This window comes from Suncus etruscus, chromosome 10 (assembly GCF_024139225.1).
Source record: "Suncus etruscus isolate mSunEtr1 chromosome 10, mSunEtr1.pri.cur, whole genome shotgun sequence".
Taxonomy (NCBI): domain Eukaryota; kingdom Metazoa; phylum Chordata; class Mammalia; order Eulipotyphla; family Soricidae; genus Suncus; species Suncus etruscus.
In genome coordinates, this window is record NC_064857.1 from 86,349,658 (window position 1) to 86,367,302 (window position 17,645).

Sequence of the window (17,645 nt, forward strand, 5' to 3'; positions counted from 1 at the left end):
AGCTGGAGAGAATGGGTGCAAGTTTAGGGCAGCTGCTGATGACTGTTACTCAAGTGATTTGGTTTTGTACATTTGCTAAAAAGCCAGTAGGCTTTTAGAAATATTTTTGTTGTTGTTGTTGTTTTTGTTGTTGTTTTTGCTACACCCAGTAATGCTCAGGGGTTACTCCTGGCTATGCGCTCAGAAATTGCTCCTGGCTTGGGAGACCATTTGAGATGCCGTGGAATCAAACTGCAATCCATCCAAGATTAGTATGTGCAAAGCAAATGCCCTACCTCTTGTGCCCCAGCTCTGACCCCTAGAGAAAAAAAATCTTTTTTTTTTTAATTCTCAACTTCTTTTTTTTTTATTTAAGCAACTTTATTACATACATGATTGTGTTTGGGTTTCAGTCATGTAAAGAATACCACCCATCACCAGTGCAACATTCCCATCACCAATGTCCCAAATCTCCCTCCTCCCCACCCAACCACCGCCTGTACTCTAGACAGGCTTTCTATTTCCCTCGTACATTCTCATTATTAGGATAGTTTAAAACGTAGTTATTTCTCTAACTAAACTCATCCCTGTTTGTGGTGAGCTTCATGAGGTGAGCTGTAACTTCCAGCTCTTTTCCTTTTGTGTCTGAAAGTTGTTATTGCAAGAATGCCTTTCATTTTTCTTAAAACCCATAGATGAGTGAGACCATTCTGCATCTTTCTCTCTCTCTCTCTCTCTCTCTCTCTCTCTCTCTCTCTCTGACTTATTTCACTCAGCATAATAGATTCCGTGTACATCCATGTATAGGAAAATTTCATGACTTCATCTCTCCTGACAGCTGCATAATATTCCATTGTGTATATGTACCACAGTTTCTTTAGCCATTCATCTGTTGAAGGGTATCTTGGCTGTTTCCAGAGTCTTGCTATGGTAAATAGTGCTGCAATGAATATAGGTGTAAGGAAGGGATTTTTGTATTGCATTTTTGTGTTCCTAGGGTATATTCCTAGGAGTGGTATAGCTGGGTTGTATAGGAGCTCGATTTCCAGTTTTTAGAGGAATCTCCATATTGCTTTCCATAAAGGTTGAACTAGACGGCATTCCCACCAGCAATGGATAAGAGTTCCTTTCTAGAGAAAAATTTTTAAGAAACTCACAACATCTTAATAGTACAGGGCAGGGAATTTGTGGGATTCGTTTGCTGGCATTTTATCTTAGCACCTTCTATTGTTCTCTAAATCTAAGATGATTTCTCCATCCTCCTCCCAACTAAAGAAACACCATTGACCACCTGGCTGAACTGCCTCTGAGGCTCTGCCCCACTCAAGAACTTTGTCCCAAACTACTTATGGCTATCCTAAGGCTCAAGACACCTTAAAATGGGGACATCTTGAGATTCCAACTTATTCTAATACAAACTCCCCCACTTATGCTTGAGATTTTCTACTCTGATATCAGGTAACCAGACCTGCATAAATAAACTCAGAGGCATCCAAAGTAGGCTTCAGCTCAAAATTGTGTTTCTCTTATTGATTAATCTAGAGGTTTTCATTCAAGTTAAGTCATGGTAACTTCAGTTACCATGTTACGAGTGCCCTGTTTAAATATCCCTAAGATGGAAAACATAATCTAATTTTAGTCATTAATACATAACTTGATAGAGAATAGTTGGTCATATACAGTGTATGGGTCCAAAGGAGGTATGAGAACATATATGTATATGAGGACACTAAATAATTGCTATTATGTATGAAATACAAGAATGTGCTGTGGAGAGCACTGGGCCCTTTTCATATGCTTTCTGGCCCATCCTTAGGATTAATGCCCACAGCTGTGTAGTGAAAACCACACACCCTTTCCTGGTGTGGGGATTCCCATGCTTTTGTGTGAGTGGAAATTTAGGAAGATGAGTCTGGAGGAAATGAAAAGAGACCCTGAGAGAGCCACTGTGAGTATTTGGGTGTCTGGGCTAGAAGAGAGAGAGGTGGAATCCGGTCATGTCAGAGACTATTCTACAGTTTGGGTCTATGTGGTAATCCATTTCTGCCTCCTCAGCACATCTTCTCCAGGTTGCAGGTGTCACTCAGTTCCAAACAGTTTGTTTGCTCTCAGGTAGGTCTCCTAGAGGCGGAGGAAACTGAGTGCACAGCCAGATCCCAAATCATGTGTAAGTGTATCAGAATGAGGAAGTTGTCAAGGGCTAAGAGAAACAAAACTCCAAGTTGAAGTGCATGAGGTTTGTCTTGCTATATCTGCATACATTCCACAGTCCTACTAAGAATGTCCCAAGTTGTGGGGGCCAGAGAGATAGTATGGAGGTAAAGCATTTGCCTTGCATACAGAAGGTCGGTGGTTCGAATTCCGGCATCCCTGAGCCTGCCATGAGCGACTTTTGAGCATAGAGCCAGGAGTAACCCCTGAGCGCGTCCAGGTGTGACCACCCCCCAAAAAAAGAATGTCCCGAGTTGGGGCCAGAGAGGTGGTGCAGTGGTAGGGCATTTACCTTGCAAGCGGCTGACCTAGGACAGATCCCCTAGCATCCCCTATGGTCCCCCAAGCCAGGAGTTATTTCTGAGTGCATAGCCAGGAATAACCCCTGAGCATCACTGAGTGTGGCCCAAAAACAAACAAACGAAAAAAAAGAATGACCCAAGAGAGCTTCCATGTGGGAAAGACCTCTTACCCACATTATTCCACCCTCCTTTGACCCCAGCTTTATATATCTCTTTGTATATGTCCTCCAGCAACTCTTTATGTGTCCAACTGTCTTCTTGAATATATTAAATTACTCCCCAAGATTTGAGGTTCAGCTTAAAGATGATTTAGTAAATGATTCTTCTTTTCTGTCCCACTCCTGAGGCAGTGTTACCATTCTTTATATACATTTTCCTTTCCTTCTAGATAGGAGACTTCTTGAAAGCATTATGTGTAATAAGAGTGGCACCCAATATAATTGTCATATTAGAAAATCTTGTAGGAATATTTTCCTGACCTCTCTTATACCTCCCAGTCCTGGCTGGTTAGGTACTCTGTCTATTCTTATGTTATATAACTTGTACCTGAACTGTGATGACTGATGTCTGTTTATTTGTGTGCACCATCTGTAGACCACAATCTACAGAAGGATTAGATACCTGACCATCTTGCTCAGCTGCCAGTAACTGCTGCTAGGCACACTTTTAACACTTAGGAATTACTCAACCAACATATGTTGAATAATTTAATGAGTCAATATGTACTTCTGAAGACCTACTAGTTTGTTGATTTTGCCTGGGTCCATTGCCTTGTTCCAGTTGCATTTTCTTGTGTTCTGCATCCAGTCCCCCTATAGCACATGATCTATAATTGTCCACAACCTCAACATTATAAAAATGCTTACTTCAATAATGATACTGGGCATAGAAGTTGTAGATTATTAGCTTTAGTGGAATATGTAGTGCATATTTATGTTTATATATAGTTATGAAGTACATTTATATATGATATTTGTACATATATATCTCCCAGAGGTTCTTGGTTTTTCTCCTTTGCATTATTAGTACAAACAATATCTGCAACTAATGAGCAATTTCCTGTTATGCATAGGAGAAATAAAATTTATTCTGTGTAGGTTTCCTACTTTGGAAAGTGGAAAAACTTTGAGTGAATATTTGAAAAATATAGAGTTTTTTCCCCTAAAAGTTAGTAGAATGAATTTATTAATTGCCATAAGACCTTGAGCAAATTTATCCAAGAAACTTAGTAGCAAGTGATTACCATGGTACACTATCCTCTTTCTAATCTTAATTTTACTAGACCACATTTCTAGCCTGCTTAAAATTGTTGCAAAATATTTATAGATTGCTTCCATACATAAAACACTTTAAACATTTATAAAAACTTACATATGTACTTTAAATCCTATTTACTAGATCTGTAACATAAATTGAATAGTGACATCGACTTAATTAGGATTCCGGATAGACAATTTTAATATAGTTTAGTATACAGTGTAGTTTCTAAGAGGTTTGAGTTCAAATATTTGTACTCCCTACCCCTTGTGTAGAATCTATCCCATAAAATGGGATTCCATAATATAGGATTCTGTAACATATATCTCATGGTTTTAATTTTTTAACATAAATCTATTCAATTGAATAACAAAGAAGTAGCTCTAATTATTCTCCAAAGACATAAATACTTTGTGGAGAAATTTCCTACAGGCATAAAGATTTGTGACTTTTGACAAGAGAAAACTCACTGTTTCTCCATTAATCACAGACTAGGGTTACTGATTCTTTACAGAATAGCAAACTGGTGCTCGCTTCAGCAGCACATATACTAAAATTGGAACGATACAGAGAAGATTAGCATAGCCCCTGCGCAAGAATGACATGCAAATTCGTGAACCATTCCATACTTAAAAAAAAAAAAAAAGAATAGCAAACTGACCGTGCCAGGTGATCCAGAGGGCCTGAATCTTTGAAACTACCTGGACTAATAGGAGTTAAGATACTTCGAATTCTTAGTTGTATTTCAACTAAGGGCCCAAATCTTGTGCTCTTAACTTTGAATGTTGTCATAATAAAATGATAGAAAATGGGTTTCTTATACTATTTTTATTTTTATTTAAACCATTGTGATTTACAAAGATATCCATAGTTAGATTTTAGACATACAATGTTACAGGACCAATCCCACCACTAGCGTCAACCTCCACCAATGTTCCCAGAGTCCATCTCATGCCACCACCTACCACCCTTGCAGACCAGCTTACCAGGCTCATTTTTTATTTTGATTGTTAGAGTTTGGGTCTGATGATTTCATTGCTGTTGATTCTGGCTTGGATATTTAGTTCTGTCCTTTTGTTTTGTTTTGTTTTTTGGCCCACACCCTATGACTCACAGGGGTTACTCCTGGCTATGCACTCCTGGTTTGCTCCTGGTTTGGGGGACCATATGGGACAACAAGGGATCAAACAGCATTCTATCCTAGGTCAGCCTCATGCAAGGCAAACGCCCTACCACTGTGCTATCACTTCAGCCCAGTTCTGTCATTTCTTAACACCAACAATACACTTGACATGCCTCTCCTTTCATATTTGTTTTTCTCCTCCTTATACACTGGGGCCTAGAATGTTCTTGACAATCCCCATGTAAATCATTGCATTTCTTCATGTAGTTATTCTAGGTACCAAATATATGTGATGTCATCCTGTATTTATCCTTTATATGGATTAGTTCATTTAACACAATATCCTCCAGCTTCATCCATGTTGCATCAAGTTGCCTGATTGCATCATTCCTTATAGCTATGTAGTATTCCATTGTGTATATGTACCACATCACCATCATAATCTGTTGTTGGACATTTAGGTTGATTCTATCTTTTAGATATTGTACTGAATGCTGTGATGAATAATGCTGTACATTCATCCTTTTAGATGAGTATTTTTTTCTGGGGATTGCTAGGTCATATGGTAGATTGATTCTGAGTTTATTGAGAACTCTCCATACTGTTTTCTAGAGGGGTGAACTGTTCCCTACCATATTGGATGAGAGTTCCTTTTTCACCACATTCCTGCCATCACAAATTATTCCCAAAATTTTTGTATGTGCCATCATCACTATTGTTAGATGATACTATGATTTTAAATATAAAGCTTGGAAAAGGGTCATGACTGACTCAAGTGACCATTGAAAATAAGTGATCAGAAAACATCTATGCTCCATGTCAGGAGAAAAAACTGTCTTCTCATCTAAAATGTCTTTTGAACTTTGATTCAACAGAATCTGCCTGGATTATCAATAATCTCCATTAGATTGGAGTGAATGGAACTATGTAATTATATAGAAATGGAATTTCTGACAAGATGATTGTGATCTAGGGACCTAACTATAGCTTTAGTTACAGAACTACTTCCATATTCTGAGTTGTGCATATTTTTATCTTTACATAGAAAAAATAATTCAGAGAGATGGTTGTTACTGTTTAGCCTGAAGACTAACAGTGTAGATAATACTTGGACTGAGGTGTTTTAAGGTTGACCCCTACTCCTTCCAAAGCAGTTTGATTCAGAACATGAGGGAATGGGCATGGAAATAAACTTAAAAGCACTTGAGCATTTGAAACAAACTTACTAGGTTAAGCTTGTGAAGCATCATCAATATCCATAGAACCAGAGTATTCTCTGTGGTTCCATCCAGAAATATCATATGATTTTAAGACTATAATTACTGAACATTCCACAAGGAACAATAACTGGGAATGAAAGTACAATTGATCCTGCTGGTTTTTTTATTCCCCACTCATGATTATCAGATTGGTGTGGAAAGAAGATGCATATTTAAAAAATAGCATATTCTGGTTTGTGGGGATGGAGAGTACACTAACTTCAGATGCATCCTGAAACTTTTTTTTTCAGCTGTTCTGGAATGTGAATAGTGGGGTGAGAAGGTTGCTCTGAGTTCTCTGAGTTCTGAGGAGAGAATACCGATATACAGCAGTTGAGGAATTAATTCTCCTGCTTGTGAGCTATTGTCAAGGAAAGCTGACACAGCAGAGTCCAGGGTATGTGGAATATCTGCAGAGCACTAATCACTAAAGCAGCCAGGCTAAATGCAAAGAGAACATTTTCACAAACAGCACCTGGACCATGCAGTCATCACTATTTTTTAGGGCTGCCTTTAAAAGCAGAGGGTCTTTTAGAGAAAATTCCCAAAGGTAGCAGGCACAAAGAGGTTGGAATGGTTTTGGCATATTCTATCTGGCTGATTCTATAATGATCTGTCAACTGGATCACTGCAAACTTGGTTAGTCTGACTTTTCTGGTTTTTTTTCTTTTTCTTTTTCTTTTCTTTTCTTTTCTTTTTTATTTTTAATTTTTTTGTGGTTGAGGGTAAGGTTGGGCCATGGTAGTAAATGAACATAATGGGATAAGGAGCACCATTCTAATTTATTGGTGATATTTAAGATGGAGGAGAACATATTTAAAAGTTTAGAAGAATTTGATTTAAGAAAACAGGAGAGGGGCTGGAGAGATAACATGGAGGTAGAGCATTTACCTTGCATGCAGAAGGATGGTGGTTAGAATCCCTGCATCCCATATGGTACTCTGAGCCTGCCAGGAGCAATTTCTGAGCGTAGAGCAAGGAATAATCTCTGAGTGCTGCCGGGTGTGACCCAAAAAAAGAAAGAAGAAAGAAAAAAAAGAGAGAAAGGAAGGAAGGAAGGAAGGAAGGAAGGAAGGAAGGAAGGAAGGAAGGAAGGAAGGAAGGAAGGAAGGAAGAAAGAAAGAAAGAAAGGAAGGAAGAAAGGAAGGAAGGAAGAAAGGAAGGAAGGAAGGAAGAAAGAAAGGAAGGAAAAAAGAAAGAAAGAAAGAAAGAAAGAAAGAAAGAAAAGAAAGAAAGAAAGAAAGAAAGAAAGAAAGAAAGAAAGAAAGAAAGAAAGAAAGAAAGAAAGAAAGAAAGAAAGAAAGAAAGAAAGAAAGAAAGAAAGAAAGAAAGAAAGAAAGAAAGAAAGAAAGAAAGAAAGAAAGAAAGAAAGAAAGAAAGAAAAGAAAAGAAAAATCTCTTCTCTAGGGTGTATTCTGAAATAGCTCAATAAAGTAATTAGTGGCAAATACATTTTATCTCATTCCTTGTATCAAGCTTCAAAAATATCTTCCTGGCTGGAGTTGGCACATTTTGTATTCACATATGTACTAGACTGTAATTTAGGATTGAATTCATGTCAATTAGGTTTAGGTTGGTTAGGACCCTAAAGCTTGGAGATGGGTTATTTGGATAGTATATAAATTCAGAACTTTATCTTTTATTTCCAAATAAAGAATAATGTACACTAATTCAAGGCTTAAAGAAACATTTAGAAAATTGGGCCTATTGACAGTTGGTTGAGATATCATATATCTATACTCATACGAGTAGAATGGATAAATTGTTTTTAAATGGAATTTCCTATCAAAATAAAAACAATCAATTTGATAAATGTTACCCATTTGTTTGACCTTTGGGGAAGATTCAGAATACATCAGAAAATGTTGTTTTCTCATATACCTTTCCTACTTCTACTTGCAAAAATTCTCTTTCTTATATAGAGTCTTGTAGAATATTGGGTTGAGGGATGCTGAGCTAGCTAGTCTAATTTTAATTATGGATTAGTAAGAGTCTTCCTCAAGCTTACTTTTCTATCCACAAAGCTAGAGTTGCAGAGTTGGCGTGGATGCATTGTTTCTGACTCCTGTTATAATGCTTTTGCTACTATATCAAAGAAATTGTGGTTCCTGGAAGGACCTTAAAAGTCATCCAACATAGCCATTTACTCAGTGCTTAAATTCAATTAAGCTCACAAGATCACATAGATATTGTTCCTTGTAATTGTTTTGAAATACAAACTTACTGTAAAACAGATGAATATCATGTTGAGAGAGTTTTCTTTGGGTCTGGCTTAACATAAATATAAAACAAAAATACCACCCATCTGCATCTTTATGCAAAGTGATATTGAGATCCACTAGATTAAAAATTGTGAACTTCAACAACTCTTTTATAAGGTAAGCAAATTATAAATATGATGCTGTGAGTGCATGGGGAACCAGAAAAGGTGAAGACATCGTCAGAGGTATCATTGTTCCCCTTCTGCTCAAGCTACCATAGCCTTAACAGTGGAGTTGCAGGGGGATCAGTACCCAGATTGTCCACAGGAACTACTACAGGGTTAGAGCAGCAATGTCCTGACCTTGTGCTAGAAAGATAGTGCAAGGGATAAGGTGCCATGTCTGATCCAGTACTGTTTATGGTCCTCTGGGCATCACCAGGAGTGGCCCTGAGCACCTCCAGGTGTAGGGCCCAAAAATCATCTCTCAATTTCTTATCTATATCCAGATTTCCAGGCCTATCTGTTCTAAGAGAGAACAATTTCAAAGGCAAATAAAAATTTATAGACATTTTATTAGAAAGTAAGAGAAAAAAAGGAAAGTAAGAGCAAGTAGAGACAGAGGAAGAACACATTCAAGAATGAACAGTATTATGTTTTGATAAAGAGAGAGGACAGTATTAGAACTAAAAGAAGACTCGGTTCCAGTCTGATTCCCAGTACCACATACCTCCATCTGGGAACCCTGAGCCCTTAATAGTGCCCCACTTTTATTGTCCATCACCCAGGTCCCTAGAAGCACCATATCCTTGGGTCTTCATATTTATCTGCTGGTCCAGTTGACTTGAAATTGGTTCTGAGTGGCCCATAAGGTTTCTGAGAATAATTTGGTAGGCCTCTAAAGAAGTAAAGGAAAGGAATGCATAGTCTTCCCCAACTTGAGTTGCAAGCAACTCCCAGGAATAAAGGATGTCCCATAAAGTTAATGGAAAAGGAGTCTCACTAAGAATAGTGAATTGTAGGTGTCTTTGTAATAAAACAGTTATGAGTCTTGCTGGTCTTTTGGTGATTTTCCAAGTATTCCCATCTTGAGATCCATTACTAGGACATCATTAAAGAAGGCTGATTCCTCTCTTGATGGATCCTTGAATGGTTCTTGAAGGGTTTGAGCTCATTCTGGCCTTTTAAAATTCCCCATAAATTATTGTCGAGGGTTCACCCCTCCATGTCTGTCTGCTTCAATGAATTGCACAATGCTACATATATTCTTTAATACATTCTCATAAATGCAAACACTCTGAATCTACTCTGAAAAAATGACTTGATAGAACTGATTTTTAATAGGACTTCAAAGGAATAGATTTTTCCAATATCCTGCTGATTTCTCCCTATTTCTTAGATTAGGCCTCTACCAAGAACCTATACTTTTTGTTAAGCATTACCTTTTAGAATCTTTCCTTCAGTCAGCTATTATATTATTCAAAGAATATTCTAATGAATTTGTAGTAGATATGAGTAATAGAAAGAATAGGTGCCTTACTCCTTTTGGGTTACTAACACAAAAAGCACTTACTGGATAGTTTGCAAACAATAAAGTACAATATTATGGCCCTAGCAGATTTAGTATCTGGTAAGAACCTGTCTACATTTTGTTGTTGTTGTTTTCAAGCCTGGCAAAAAGATTTCAGAAACAATCTGAACTCTCCTTTATAAGGGCACTAATCCCCTTCATGAGGACCGCATCCCTATGACTTAGTCATTTTCCAAAGATTCCACTATCTTCCCACTCCATCTGCTCCAAATAGCATCACATTGTGAATTAGGTGTCATCATCATCATAATGATCATTTGACATATGAATTGGGGTAAAGAGAAACATTCAGTCAATTGCAAGTAGGAAATGAGGTTTAAGAAGCACAAATTTATAAATCTGACCATTTTTTCTGTCTCTTTTTCCTTTTTGTTTCTGGTATAGTTCATTCAATACCCACTTTTATTATTATATTGGATTCTAGAAAATTGTCATTTTTGTAGATCACAAGCAGTCACATATCAAGAATTGAATAAATTACACTCTATGTTACTGAATCAAATATTCTGGGACTAAAGGTGCCCTTATAATATGCCAGGGCTTCCCTCTTCAGAGTAACATTGCTCTGCAGTCACCCAAATAAATTAAAGTATTTTTTTTTATTTTTATTGTGACCAAAGTGCATTACAAATCTTTCACTGCATCATTTATGTAACATAGTGGCAATGAATGAGGGGCATTCCCACCACCAGTGCTGTCCTCCCTCTGCCTCTGTTCCCAGTATGCATCCCAGAATGCTAGTGCAACTGGTCTCCACTTTACAGCTTGTTGTAGATTGAGCATCTATTTCACCGTCATTGGAGATCAAAAGGATAAGAAAAAAGGGAGAAAAAAATTGGTGATAACTACCAAAAAAAGAAAGAAGAGAGAGAAAAGAAAAAAGAAAAAAATGGACCCGGCAAATAAAAATAAAAATAAATCTCTAAATAATAACCACAAGAGTGAAAAAGAAAGAGAAAAGTGGAAGAACAAAGAGAAGAAAAATAAAGTCAAAAACTACCAAATCAAAACAAAACAAGAAAAAGTATGGGTGCTAGAGTGGTAGGGTTTGGCATTCCCCCCACTTTTGTGGTTTTTTTTTTTTTTTTTTTTGCATAGGCACAGTAAGCATTGGGGAAGAAAGGGAATTCCCGTGGCCTAAGAGATTCAGGGTTTCTCCATCCTTGAAGCATACCATCATGGGATCAACCCCTGGCTCCATATATACTCATTACCGTATCCCAAAGGCTTTTTTGTGATGCCGGGAAAGTTTCCTCTCGGTTGTGTGTGAGAAAATCAAGCCACTGTAGCTAGCGATCTTGGTATTTGCGCAGGTTTTTGGTCAGGGTCTAGGATAGAGTCTCTAGGTTCTAGAGGTTCCTATTCATCGTTGTTGTGTTCAGTCTTCTGTAACACTTGCTCCCTGTTTTCGTTCAGTCCCTAAGCCGAAGCCTAGGATATTATGGATCCAAAGGTTCTGCTCAGTCTCTGTTGTCCAAGTTGGACCTCTGCAATAAGACATCTTCTTGTTGTTGTTATTGTTTTTTTATGTGTCCTGGGCTACAGCCTAGGGTAGGGTTTTCCTTATTAGTCCCAAGGTAGGTTCTGTTCAGTCACGGTTGTCAAAGTCAGTTTTCTGTTGTTGGTGCTCTTATTTTTCACAGTTCAAAGGACGATATCTCTTCTGATTTTCATTTAGTGTTAGGTGATGTGATAGGACAGCCTGGTCTTAGGTCAAGTTTTCCTTTCCTCGTTATCATATCAAAACTGGCACAAGTTGGTGCCAGAGTAGTGTTATAAATCTCCCAATGGAGCTTAGTTCCTGGTGGTGTTGCCCGGAGCTGTATCATTTCTACTTTGGGGATCTGGGGTTTCGGATTGGACTAACACTGTCCAATCTCCTGGAGACTGGTTGTATCCACATGACACATGTTCAGGATGGGAGGCACCCTTCTGCTATAAAAAGTGAGTTCTTATCCCTAGAAGATAAGATCTTGTTTCTCTGTCTATGGTTTCCCCCCTTTTTTACTGTGCCCATACAAAAACATATGGTGTCATTAAAGTTTTCATTTCAAATTGACTTGTCTTCTGAGACAGGTTCCAAATATTAGATCACAGTCTTATCTATTCGTGCTTCTACTTGCCAGCACCAAAGTCACATTGAGGTTTTTTGGGCTTTAGCCCTAATAGACATTAGCAAATTTCATGTTTTTTTCCAATGTTTATTATTTTTCTCAAGATGTTTGTTGAAGGGGCCGGAGAGATGGCACTAGAGGTAAAGTGTCCGCTTTGCAAGCACTAGCCAATGAAGGACCGCAGTTCAATCCCCCAGCATCCCATATGGTCCCCCCATGCCAGGGGCAACTTCTGAGCGCTTAGCCAGGAGTAACCCCTGAGCATCAAATGGGTGTGGCCCCAAAATAACAAAACAAAACAAAAAAAGATGTTTGTTGAGCTACTCTTAGCACTTTAAAAAGAGTGAGTGCTCAAAAAAAAAAAAAAAGAGTGAGTGCTCTAAATATTTCAAGTTTCATGAAAGTGAAAAATAAAAAAGAAATGTGAAGGAGACATAATTTGGAAGCATAAAACTATTGTGCTTCTTGGGGACAGGGGGCATATGCCCATTAAATAGGAAGGGACTTCTAAAGGTGGTATTGCCCTTGCATTACTATTCATTATAGTGAACGTGATCAATGTTCAATAAGCATCCTTGGATTCAAAGTAAAACATTTTTAAAAAATCCTTAGAGAGATGCTGGACATAGGATATCCACACACTAGGTGTTTTTGCACTGTACCACTATTCCCAATCACTGATTCCCTGTACTTCCAAAAGCAGCTTTGAATCAAGTTTTCTCAATTTTTTAACTAGTTCCTGTACCCAGGGAATATGAAACCATTATTTTAAGTAATATTCACATTTCTAAGTGCTTCTTTATTCTTCCCCCAAGAGCTCTAAAAGCAAGAAAAACAAGGAAAGTAGAAATAAATAGCCAACACCCAAAATGAAAAAAATATATATAGGAAAGCTGAAACCTTTCTAATTTCATTCTGGATTTGCTCTCATTACATTATACCCTCTCAGCTTTTCCAAGACATGTGCAGCCCCCACCACCGTGTTGTTACCTTATCACAAAAATCTCAGCAAGTCTTGGAACCAAGATTGGCAGCAAATGAAATTTCCCTTTCTGAACAGGGAATAGAATCCAATTAGCCATAGAAGGCTGTGAAATTTGTTTTTTAAGTGCTTTTTATCTCCTGACCCTCACCTCCAAGGCATTCCAAAGACCCTCCAAACTTCACACGGGGTCTTTTTGCTAAGAAAAGTATGACCTTTAAGCTTGAGGCATCCTCTGTTGCAATATGTTCCAACATGGTAACTAGAGATCTATTTACTAAATTGTTTAGCACATTCAGCATGTCCTGGGGGATTGTTGGAGCATTTTTCACTCTTCCCTGATGCATTACCAGACATAAGGTCATCTCATTCTAGCAAAGATGGGTGCTGCAAAGGGCTCATTACCTTGCAGCAAGCCAGCCAGATGAGGCGGTAGGATGTTTTCTCTTCATCATTCAAGCTTGAAAGGAAACTGTCAGCCTCTACTTGCTTTTAAAACAATAAAAATTTAGGTGGCAGTATTCTCATTAACTCAATGGAAATAAAGATTTCTAGACAAAATCTTATGTGCTCTTCGCAGCATGCTAACAAATCTACCCTAAAGTCCTATCTAGGAGCTAAACTGTAGGGATAGGTATTAGCTTCTAGGGACAAAGTAATGGCATTAAACTGACACACCTCTTTGATAAGACCTGAAACTATCAGAATAAACAGCTTCTGGCCTGGGAAAAATAAAGTAGATTTTAGATTCATAACTCACCTTTGTTGGGAAATGGATATATGTGTAGGTTTGTCCTCTATGGTCTACGGGCTCATATTATCAGAAAGTAAGCAAAAAAATCATTACTCTAACAAATGCTCTCCTTCAAAGAAATTCAAGCAAAAGTGCAATGCATAGATCTTATTTCCTAGATTTTTCATTACCGAATTTCTCATCTAAGAGGGGACGGTTAATATTTGATAAGCCACTTGGCCAGTGCACAGAACTGTGGGAGCTATGCTAATTGCTTACATTTATATAACTCCATATTCTAGAGACTTTCATATGCATTGCTGTCTCATTTCATCCTTATAACAGTTATGATTAAGGATCCTGGAAGACATTTAGTAGTTGTTTGTAGATAGATAAAGAGAGATATAGATATAAAATCTTAGAATATTAGAGCTAAATGTGACATTCTGATTCTGCAATAATTCAGATCTATATTATAACTAAACTTATAACTGAGGGTGAATATTGAATTCCTTAGAAAATTGTTTTCAAAAACTTACCTCCACAACTCTTTGTTATACCGTCCAACACAAACATAAAGTATATCAGTAAGTAATAAGCCCAGCCATTACTAGTTTTAAAAAACAATCTCAGAAGTATATCTTGATAAACACCACTAGTTTAAATCAATCTTTCACCCATTCAGTGAGAAGCTAATAACTAAGGCAATGAGGTGATTTATGCAGAGTTATTTATTTGTAAATGCAGGTGACAGTCTGCATTTGAATGCAGGCATCCTGAATACATAGTTATATGACCTCTCTTTCACATCTCACTACTATACTTGTGAATTAAATAGGGAACTTTCAAGATAGTGTTATTATTTTAAAAGACTTTTTTTGCTTTGATAGCATAAAAATAATTACAAGCAATATTATGTCCCAAACATACCGATATATGGGCCCTTTGTCAAAATGGAATTTAGATTCTTCTCTAGTGAATTTTGAATATTCTCAAGGATCAGTCACTTGTTGAAATTATATCAGTATCTTTGGATCACATAAACTATAACTAGAAATAAAATAATAAGTAAATTTTAAAAGACTCAAATCTAAATAACATAATACTTAATAGTGACTGAGATAACAAAGATATCAAAGGTAAAATCGAAAAGTTCTTAAAGTTTAATGAAACATCATAAAAGACACAATAAAAAACACCACCAGTAAGTAGGAAATTCATATAAGTAAAGGCTTATATTAAGAAGATAACTGAACTAGTCAATCTAAACTTCATAATTAAATAATTGAGAAAAAACAAATAAAATTTAAAATCAGTAGAAGTAAAAATATAATAAAAATTAGAGAAAAATAAGTATAAAATACAATAGAAAAGATTGTTAAAAAAAGGATAAACAAAGTTGTTTGAATAAAATTTTAAGGAATAAACAAGACTGACAAATCTTTAGCTTAACCTCATTAAGAAAATGTTTCATAAATTGAAAAAGTTAATAAAATACATGAATTAAGAATCAGACACTCAACCAAAATGAAAAACCAGGAGATGATAGACAACTCAAAGACCAACTTTAAACCAAGAAAATTGAAAGAGTAGTGAAACGTTATCCAAAGCACAAACTATGATCTGGATTCTACCAACTCATCAAAGATAACCTATAAATTACCTTTTTAAATTTTTTCCCCCAAAATGAAGAAAATGAATTTTTCCAAATACTTTTTCTGAGTCCATCATTACACTGAGATATTTTGTAGTATTCAAGACAGTGTAGTGTCAGAGTAAAAAAATGTACAAATTAATGTAGTAGAATTGATAACCTTATATATATCACATATGTAATATATGATATAATTTTGATATGATAATTAACAAAGGAGTCAAGAATATATACTGGAGAAAGGAAAATCTCTTTAGCAACGAGTGAAAAATGGAAAATCACATGGAAAATAAACTAAAATTGGAACCCTTAAATTTAACTCAAGATGGATTAAAGGCTCATATATTAGACTTAAAAGTCACAATATATATTTAGAGAAACATATGCAAAATACTCCCATGATATTGCCTTCAGTGATGTCTTTGGGAATTCAACTCCAAGAAAACAAGTAAGCCAAAGCAAGCATAAAAAAGCAGAATTATATCAAATTTAAAAGTTCACTATTCTGGGGTAGGAGCAGTGGCACAGTGGTAAGGCATTTGCCTTGGGTGATCTAACCTAAGACGGGTACGTCCTAGGTTCCATGTGGTCCCCCAAGCCAGGGGCGATTCTGAGTGCATAGCCAGGAGTAACCCTGAGCGTCACCGGGTATGCCCCCCAAAAAAAGAAAAGTTCACTATTTTGCATAGTTAAAAGTATAATTTCCAAAACAAAAGACAAAATGAAGAAAATATCCATATATCTGACAAAGAAATGCACAAAATATAACTTCATCAAGAATACTTAGCCCAAAATACGAGAAATAGTCTTTATCATTTATTATCAAACAAATTCAAATTAAAACTACAGTGCGTTTTCACTTATATCTGTGAGACTGGCTTATAGCAAAAAGACTGAAGGAAGAATGTAAATAGAAAAGAACATCCTATATGATTGAAATGGATGTAAGTTGGTCCAGCTCCTCTGAAAAACAGTAGAAATTATGTAAAATGTTGAAAATAGATCTAACATTTTATTTTATTCAGCAACTGCACTCTGACTCCTAAGTATCCATCCAAAGAACTGATGAGGTTTTCTAGAAAATTTAACATGCGAGATAAAGGTAGGAGTATGGAAAGAGTTTCCGTACAATCCTTGGCTGAAAAAGACTCTCTTCCTCTACCTCTACCTCTCTCTCTCACTCTCTCTCACTCTCACTCACTCACTCACTCACTCATGTTTTCTTCTCTGTCTCTCCCTCTCTCCAGTTCCTATTCACTGTGTATCTAAATTTTCATTAGGAAATTCCTGACAGAAGATGAAATGGAGAATTTGTCCACTATAATCTTTAAAAATGATCTATTCAAAATGTCCCTGATCTGTACAGGTTCCAAAGTACCACAATTTTCTGTTATGAGTGCTTCCATGTACTTGATATCAGCACAACTTAATTAATGTATTGCTTTACCCCTGAAGAATGTACATTTGGGACTTTTTACAACAAACCAATAATAGCCCCTGCACTTAGCTATTTAGTGTGATAAAGTGTGGCATAAAATTGACTAACAATTTTTAGGTATATGATTCAATGATATCTATGCATACATGTTGCATAAATATTACCCTTATCTATTTCCAGGACTTTTGCATCAATCTAAACTGAAATTCATTAAGCAGCAATCCCCAATCCTATTTAAGCAGCAATCCCCAATCCTATTTATCCCCTCTTCCAAACCTAACTATTTTATTCTGCTTTCTATCTACTAACTAATATCTTCTAGGTACATTACACTAGTAATTATATAATTTTTGTTCTTTGTTATCTTTTTTACTTAATATGCTTTTGGCAGTTAGTCATATCTGGGATATATCAGAACTTTCTTTTTCAGGGACTAAAAAATACACTATATGTATATACACAAAGAGAGATAGAACATGTGAAGGAAAGAGAGTATAATGTATTTTTCCATATATCATAGAATGGAAAATATAGCTCAGCAAGTTTATTGCATTGTGATTGGGTATGAAAGCATGTTTACCTAATGAAGCAGCAGTGGCTTTGATAAGGAGGATGATGAGGATTGGTGAGTTCTCAGGTAATGTGTCACTGAGGTTTAATAAACTATAGATGCACTATAATGTTCATATTTAAAAAGTCTTGAATTGAGGCATTGCTATGTACAGTTTTTATAATTGAAATTTAGGCATACCATTTTCCTACACTAATCCCATCACCTGTCAACTTACCTCCACCAATGTCC

At 36.5% G+C, this 17,645-nt stretch overlaps 1 non-coding gene across 1 annotated transcript; it reads left to right on the forward strand.

Moving 5' to 3' along the window:
- The first annotated feature begins 4,275 nt into the window (after positions 1-4,275).
- Positions 4,276-4,382, forward strand: LOC126021569 (U6 spliceosomal RNA). The gene has a single exon (XR_007500074.1). It is a non-coding gene; the product is annotated as a U6 spliceosomal RNA (small nuclear RNA).
- The last annotated feature ends 13,263 nt before the right edge of the window (positions 4,383-17,645 follow it).